General features: G+C 35.7%; 1 long non-coding RNA gene across 1 annotated transcript; it reads right to left on the reverse strand.

Annotated features, from left to right (window-relative positions):
* Positions 1-6,986: 6,986 nt before the first annotated feature.
* LOC116658243 lies at positions 6,987-8,591 on the reverse strand. The gene is made up of 3 exons (XR_004313514.1): positions 8,445-8,591; positions 7,246-7,272; positions 6,987-7,045 (listed from the first exon to the last, which is right to left on the reverse strand). It is a non-coding gene; the product is annotated as an uncharacterized LOC116658243 (long non-coding RNA).
* Positions 8,592-9,138: the final 547 nt, after the last annotated feature.

Genomic DNA, 9,138 nt, shown 5'->3' on the forward strand with positions numbered 1-9,138 from the left:
CAATTCATCATATTAACAAAATAAAAGGAAAAAAATCACTTCAAAGGATTTTTTCAAAAGCATTTAACAAAATACACCATCTGTTCATAGAATAAAAAAATTAAAATGCTATTAAAATAGGAATCTAGGGGAATTTCCTCCATCTGATCAATGATGTCTATGATAAACCCTAAAGCTTATATTGTACTTAATGGTTAAATACTAAATGTTTTCCTCCAAGGTTGAACAACAGGAAAGGAGCCCACTCTCACCACTTCTTCTCAATAATTTACTTGAGGTACTAGCCATTGCAGTAAAAAGAAAAAAAACATAAAAATCAGTAAGGAAAAGAGTAGAACTATATTTGCAGATAATGTGTAGAATATACGTGTAAAAAACTCTAGGGAATCTACAAAGCAGCTACAACAACTAATAAGTATATTTAGCAGAGACACAAAATACAATGTTAATATGCAAATATTAATTTAAGTTTATGCAGTAACAATAAACAGATGATAAAAGTGGAAAGAAAAATGGAAAACTCCACTTTTATTAGCAAAAATGTAAAATACTTAAGAATGAACATAACAAAAGCATATAGTATCTCTTCCTTGAAAACTACAGATTATTAAGGAAAGCATGAAAAATTTAAAAAAGCATGAAAGGAAAGAAATAACTTTTTTTATGGATTGTGAGACTTATTATGGTTAAAATGTCAATTCTCCCCAAATTCTTCTATAGCATCAACATATTTCTCAGCAAAGCTCCAGCTGCCTTTTTTGTGGTAATTCACAGTCTGATAACAAAGGGCTTTAACTAGTCAACACAATATTAAAAAAAGAAAAAAGTTGGAGGGTTTATATGCATATTTTTAAAATTTCAATAAACCTATGCTATCTCTGAAGTTTGTTGTTAGCATTAGGAGAGATATATAGACTAATGTACCTGAATGATTAATACAGAAACCCATCTATATGTATATGCTTAATTGATTTGTTACAAAGATGCCAAAGCCATTCAATGGGAGAAAGAATAATCTTTCAATAAAACAACTGGATAGCCACATGGGAAAAAATAATCAGCAACGTTAACCTTAACGATATTTTTAAAAATTCAAAAAGGCTCATAGAGCTTCATATAAATACAAAAGTTATAAATCTGGAAAAACACACAGGAGAAATTTTTTGCAACTTTGGACTAAGCATATATTTCTTAGAACATGTAAAGCTTGAATCAAAAAAAATTATGAATTGGACCTTAACAAAATCTAAAATTTTATTCTTCAAAGGATGTAATGAAGGAAACAAAAGGGGAAAATATTTACAAAATAGCTGGCAAATATGTATGGTACAATACGGCCAATTCTGCAGGTAATGTATTTCCTTATGGAACGACAGCAAACTGATAAAATAAGCAGCAAAAGTCTAATCGGTACAGTTTTTTTGTTTTTTTTTTAAACAAAATTTTTATTTGGGCATTTGTATGAGGAGAAGAGAATTACGTTTTTAAATCTTACAGAACTCTTTCTACGTGCATTGTAATATTATCATGATTTTCATATCCTATTTTAGACAGTATTATTAAATAGAAGACTATAAGAAAAAGGTCCCATTTTCCTAATTTGTTTATGAAGGATTGAGTTTAGGGAAAGAGGTACAATAAAGAAATGGGTCTCAGAGTGTTCTCAGCTGAGAAAAAAAAAAAAAAAAAGCCTGTTGGGCAAACAGTGATGGAAGGAGAACAGAGATATTAAAGGACATAGAGACCATGGGAGGGATATAGAACCAACAGAGACAGAGCCAGACAGGTTCCGAGGACGAGTGCCGAGGGGGAGCCCAGGACCCGAGGTTGGAGAGGACACGGCTCTCCTAGAGGTCTCCTAGAAAACCCTGAAGGTTTTCTAACCACGGAAAGAAAGAAAGAAAAGATCAACAATTCATGAGGGTCAAAACGCTAAATTTAGGCCTTTGTTTTTTTCTAAATTCGTCACATCTACATTGACCTTTCTCAAGCCCTGCGCACACACGAGTGCGCACCCCCCACCCCCACTCCACTTCTAATTCCCCAGCAAACAAAATTCGTTTTTAACTCACCTGGCTGAATTTCCAACAACACAGTGTCAGTGTCCTCTCCTCTCCTCTTGAGGCCCCTCTGAACACTGAAGCCTAGCACCTGGAAGCTCCAGGCCACCCAGTTGTCTTCCTCCCTGTTCTGTAACCAGCGAAGGTAGGAGAGCAGTCCAAGGGCAGGAAGTACCAGAGAAGGGGACTCTGGACTGCACTTTACTCCTCTTTGTTCATATGATGGTAATAAATATGAACTGACATGAACATAAAGCTGATATGTGTGCTCCTATGAAGACACATACTCACACACACACACACACACACACACACAAAATTTATAAACCCTCTGAGGAATGGCTGTCCTTCCTGTTTTTATTACTATTAATTTCAAGAGACTAACATAGAGATTTAAGTGAACTATTATTATACCAACTTTCTAGATTTATGCTTTTACCTTTTTCAGAGTAAGCATGGTGTGTATATACTGCCAGTATAGTTTTGTGCAGTCTAGACTTATTAAGCTTACAGTTTGTGGAAAATCGACCTGGGACATTGAAGGTAGCTGATTCTTAATTTTACATCTCCAGCCTTGTAAGGTGGTGGTTTTCACATCCCTTAACCTATGAGCTTAATAATTGCTATTAACTCTCTTACTACCGTTGAGATTGTTATTGCATACCAATGTAAAAACAAAGTCAAATGGGAAAAAATTAAGTCAGAAATAACACTCAAGTCCTACCATAAAAATTCCATTGAAACTGTCAGGAATTTCTACTAAGTCAAACCCTGTAATTCTAGGCTCCTCAGGTGAGAGACTTTGGCCTTTTGATGACGACAGGGGTGGGGGATGGTTTCTCTACTGTTCACTCACTATGGAGTCCAGAAAAAAGTTAGTAATGATAAAGGCATTCCTGGGAAATCACTCAGAAATCTTTCGCTTTGAATCGTAACCTTATTGGTAAAAACAACTGGTTCAGCTTCCCTAGTTGAGACTAGCCTGTGTCTCCCTCGGGTATGTCAGTCCTCTGTGTAACTTTCCTTCCATTTCAGTTTTTGGCACTTTTTCACTTTTTGATTTTGTGTTGTGTTGCCTCAAGTGTGAACTCCACGGCCCAACCTGTTGGTGTCACAGTGGGACTTGAGTCAGGTACACCTCTCATAAGGGCAGATGAGGAACCGCCATGGCATACACTCCTCCAAGTACATTGATTTCTTTCAAAATGTATTTTCAACAATAGGATTAAATCATATGTCAAATAAAAGGACAATCATTTATTTGTCCCTCCTAATGCTCAGAAAACAATTTCCTTGATATCCAGCTTATTGTAATTTTGTTAGTTTATACTCACTTGCACAGTGTGAAACATGGCAAAAACTTAGTAAATGCATTTAGAACAAATGAGCAGTTGAATGAATGAATTTCATATGCCTTTATATTTATTAATTTTCTTCACTCTATTGCAACCTACATTTTCAAAGTAGTTCAAATAGACTAATCCATACATCTGTTTCCAACATTTGCAGATTTTCACATCTCTATTTGCTCTCCATGAATTCTCTACTGAGTGTCATAAGATGCCTGTCTTTCTGTCATTCTCTTTCTCTTCTTTCCCTTCTTGGCATATTGTTGATCTTTGAACATAGAACTTTAGAAAATATGAGAAAGTCATATGAATGTTTTTATTGCCCAGATAAGAATAATTGCAAAAGTAAGTAAATCATCCGTAACTGATGACTTAGCAAGGATATCTATCGGGGCTATAAATTGGTTCACCTTTGTAATTTATTCCGTGAGACTGCAGAGCAGTTATTTTTCTTATCACTGGGAGAGTAATCTGCTGTATAAATATTTTATGTGTTTCAGTTTTGAAAACTGAAGAATGTTCTAGGGTTCATAAAAAGAAACTAAAACATTGGTACATTTCAGTGGCAAAGTCATGATAAAAATGGTGCACAAGAGTAATCAGAGGAAAAATTTGAAACCTAACAAACAAATATGCAATGCAGGTCAGAAGGAATTTCAAAAAGACTAAAGAGAAAATATCAGAAGGACCCCACAGAATATTGGAAGGTTATTTCTGCAGAGAGAAAGAAAGCATTGGCTATGGAGTCATTATTAACTGATCGCTAGTGACTGGTTATTAGTAACAGGGTCATGAATCTCAGCTCAGTCTGGGGTTGTTTAGATACCAACCTTATGGGACATGGTAATATGTGAGTAATGTGTAAGCTCCCTTCTCAAAAAGACCAAATGGTGGCAAATCCTGAGCATAATTATAACTGAGAAGCAAAAGTGCAACTGGAACAATTTCTAAGATTACCTGCACAAACAATGCTACAATGTCTTGCCCTTTCTCATCATCTCAGGCTCTTGGAGATGTCCCTCTTTTCCAGAGTGTACTGTTCCCTCTGCTTTCAGGGTATTTCTCTCAGGGTCTTGGCCTCTGGTGGCATTAACTCTCCACCAGATGCATTAATCCTGCAGATTATTTTAGTCAACTCATACATGCAGCCTAAGCGAGCATTTTAACCACTGGTAAACTGATATTCTTCTCCCTTAAAGTGCTTTTCCATGACGCATCTTCTTATTCAGGCTTCAATCCTGGGCTCAAATATCATGGCCTCTGTTCTTTCCCAGGCATAATCACTTCCTGTAGTACCTTCTCTCCAATCACTTCCATCTCTCAAGTTCTGCTCTCCTTTCTACCTAAACATATGTTTTGGTGTTTCCCATTTAAAAACAAAACAAATTTAAGCAAAGCTATTCAAGCAAGCACAAACTAAATTCCTTCCTTCTAACCTGCATTCTGTTTTAGATCCTGTCATATCTTTCTTTCTTTTACAGTCAGTGTTTCTTTGGAAGAGTGGTCTACACTCAGCTCTTCCACTTCCCTAATATCCATGCACTCTCCAAACCCCATCAGTCTGCTGAAGTGCCTTAGCCAGGTCTCTCGTGCTCTGCTTGGACACTTGAACTAACTTGACCCTCCACAGCATTGGACATGTATGGTCACTAAGCCTGTGACACTGAAGTCTTGTTTGATTACCATGAACATGCACTCTTTTTTGTTTCTGTGGGTCGCCATAGGCCAATCACAGGGTCTTTCTCTTCATCCTAGCCCTTAACCTCTTCCCTATACTCCAACTATATATGTTAAGTGTTCATTCTGAGCTCCTGACATATATTTAACAACTCCTAGAACATCTTCTTTTGGTCATCTTGCTTGTACTTCAAATTCAGCATATACAAACAAGACCATTTGCTTCTCAAATTTTGTCCTGTGGCCTGTAAGCTTATCATCAGAGAATGCCAAATCATCCACTTATATGATATTGCACATGTTCAACATTTTCTGATCATGAATATTTAGAAAAATGAATTTTGAAAGACATAATATTTTCTTTTTCTTTTTACTTTTTAGTATTTTAATAGACTTTTAATATTTTTGGCACAATTTTATTTTATTTTATTTTATTTTATTTTTTTATTGAAGTATAGCCAGTTTACAATGTTGTATCAATCCCTGGTGTACAACATAATTGTTCAGTCACACATCTATGTACATATATTCATTTTCATATTCTTTTTCATTATAGGTTACTACAAGATATTGAATATAGTTCCCTGTGCTATACAGTAGAAACTTATTTGTTTATCCACTTTATCTATAGTAGTTAGTATCTGCAAATCTCAATCTCCCAGTTTATCCCTTCCCACCACATTCCCCTGGGTAACTATAAGTTTGTTTTCTATGTTTGTGAGTTTGTTTCTATTTTGTAAATGAGTTCATTTGCATCTTTTATTATTTTTTAGATTCAACATATAAATGATACCGTATGGTATTTTTCTTTCTCTTTCTGGCTTACTTCACTTAGAATGACAATAAAATAATGCCAATTGCAGCAACATGGATGGACCTGGAGATTGTTGTTCTAAGTGCCCTCTTTTCCCCTCTGAATGTCAATAAGTTAGATGACTGAGAACAATTGAATTATTTTTTATTTGAAACTTTTAATTTTATTTTTCTCCATATCACTTTCTAAATGTAGTACAAAACCCAAAGGTACAAAAGAGTATAAAACAAAAAGTTATTCTTCCCTTATTCCTACCTTTGTCACTTTAAGTTTGTAATATTAAAGAAATTATAACACTGTATGGGTGATCACATGCACTAGTTCCTTGTGTATATTTATAATGATAATACGATTACATTAAATGAGAGTATGTCTATACATATATGTCTATGTTTATATATTTCATTAAACATACCACATGCAACACACAGTTTTTCACTCTGCACCATGCTTTGGGGGAGCTGTTTATGAAGGAGATAAAATAATAGGGAGAAGCATAAAAATGAATAAGAAAAAGTAACTTGCTTCTGGTATAGGAGAATTCATGTCATGATCCGATGCATCAATATACACTGACCCGCAGCTTAAATGGTGCTCCTAGTACAGGGGCACCTGTGCTGCTTCAGACACTGGACAGATGGTCAAATGCCCTGAATCACTGGACCAAAGTCTGAAAAATGGCCTTAAGGGCCCATCAAAGGATCCTTGAGACAAGGTGTGAATGTGGGATTTATCTGTCATGTTATAAAATGAGATACGCCCCTCCTCATATTCTAGGAAAATACATACTGTGGCAGGGTGCTCCTTTAAAGTAAGTTGTGTTTCTGGAGAGGTGAGTGCCCAGTACTCATCCTTATAAAACCTGATGGCCCAGAAACCATCCTCTGGTTTTATACAAATCCTCCCCTTCCTCGTTACATGAGGCCTACAAATTCCCAGGTCCCAGGCTCCACTGTGCCCGACTTCTACTTCCCAGTAGCATCTCCCTGAAGTGATGACTTGATGACCCAGGACACAGGGAAGGGAGTAAAATCTCTGTGGATCCTCAGGTAGATCTTGAGGCTTCTCTCCCCAGATTATACATCTGTTCTTTTCAGACAAGATGAGGGCAGGATGAGCTGTGACTGGATCCAGAGTAACATTCACTGCAAAGAAAATAACCCTTTTAATCTCTAAAAAAGAGAGATTCTGGAAGCAAAGATACAAGCCTGAGATATCTTTGCGCTTGTGGGATGTGAATATATTCCCATGTGGAGGCTTTCATCAGCCCTCTTCCAACAAATCCTGAGACTGATCCTGGGACTAAGGAGTTGAGTTCCTCTTAGGTCATCAGGGAATGACTCACCAGCCTGGAAAAATTCCTTCCTCCAGTCTGAAGAGAAAATAAATATGCATTGTCAGACCTAGTATCTGAATTTCCTGGTGCAAGAGATAATTTCTTCTTTCCAATACTTCTTTTGCTAATGACCCAATTTTATTCTGTAACTTTTGCTTGAACTAAAGTTTCCACTGCTTTTCTTATTGAATATAATCATAATAATTAATTCCTCTAACTTATACTTTATGTAGTACAGACTTCAGATATTCCCAACATACAATTATCTTCTTAAACAAATAGCAAAATTACATGTCTGCCTCTCACCACCTTCACCGCATTTAGGTGAGACAACGTCACTGACTTGTGGCCAGTCAACAGTGCTTAGCGGGGAGCCATACCACTTCCAGTTTTGACAATAAAATAGTTCATGTGGATTTTTTCACCCTCATTCTCATTCTAACAGTTTCCCACCTAACACCAGAACTGCAAGACCCTAAAAACAGAGCAGACAGAAGACTAGAAAAAAACTAGTTCTCAGAGTTACTAGTTTAAAGAGAGTTGCCCAGGAGCGCTACTGATGCAGGTATACTCATATTACCAGTTTGAGTGAGGTTAAACCACGGAGATATGGGAGTTGCTTTTTATAAAAATCAAAGCTGATTACACTGATCAAGGCAGAAAGTGCTATCATAAAATGAAAGTGAAATACTGCAGCCAACAATTAAAGAAGTGTGGTCTGGTTTCGTGTATAGGCAATAGAGTGATAAAACAGATAAAACTAACTGCATGTGGAGACATCCATGATAGGAAGAGACAAAACAGATGCTAAAACTGTTTCCTATGACCGTTTAAAAAATATATCTTGTGCCCTAAACAGGACCTAAAGGAATGAACTTGAAAAGAGAATATTCATTGGGTCTATTATTGACATCCTATTAAAAAAAATTCATTTTTAAAATATTCACCTTTGTTTCAAGCATAAGTGCAAATAAATTTTTAAAATTCCTAAAATGGGTAAATTTTCAGAGTTTAAAAAGGTAACTTTTTCTAGACCAAGAGTCAGCAGATTGGCCCAGGAGCTAAATCCAGCCCACCACCTGCCATTTGTGTACATACAGTTTTATTGTAACACAGCCATTCTAACTCATTATGCAGTGCCTACGGCTGCTTTTGTGCTAATAGGGCACAGTTGAGTAATTGTTACAGAGACTACATAGCCCACAAACCTTAAAATATTTACAATCTTGGCTTTTACAGAACAAGTATGGCAATCACTTTTGTAGGCCACCTGAAATAAAAGATGAAATTAAAAGTGCACTTTTAGCACAAGGGAATAGTGCAATTTCTTTAATGAACCAAATGACTTGGGAAAGTTAAGAATGAGCAAAGATCATAATGATGGACTTCTTACAGTTTTACCAGGTAGCTTCAAGAGAGAAACCATGAAGAAGACACATAAGGAAAAAAAATGAAATTGACAAATATATCTACAGTTGTACTTTGGAAATAGCTATTGACACATGAAACTAACTGGTTAGAAGGAAATTTATGAGAAGCGCACTAAATTTGGAGAAAAATGTTGTCAAAATAACATGGAATGGTCAAGTGAATAGCTCAGCAAATCCCTCCCCCAAAAGCAACAATTGAGACTGGAAAAATTGTCCAAAATGACTACTTTACAATGCTGGAAATTGACAAAGGTACATATCAAATTGAAAAACACTTATTCATGAAAAAATATTTTAAATGATTAATAAAAGGCTGCCCTTTTATATAAAGGGATGATATCTAGTTACAAAAAAATTAAAATATAAATAAAAATCAGAAGGAAATTTTAGATATAAACAACATTTGGATATTAATTAATATATTTAAAAATAACCTGTGAACCAAAAAGGAAATCAAAAAAATTTTTTGAAG

The sequence above is a fragment of the Camelus ferus genome, chromosome 20 (assembly GCF_009834535.1).
Source record: "Camelus ferus isolate YT-003-E chromosome 20, BCGSAC_Cfer_1.0, whole genome shotgun sequence".
NCBI lineage: Eukaryota > Metazoa > Chordata > Mammalia > Artiodactyla > Camelidae > Camelus > Camelus ferus.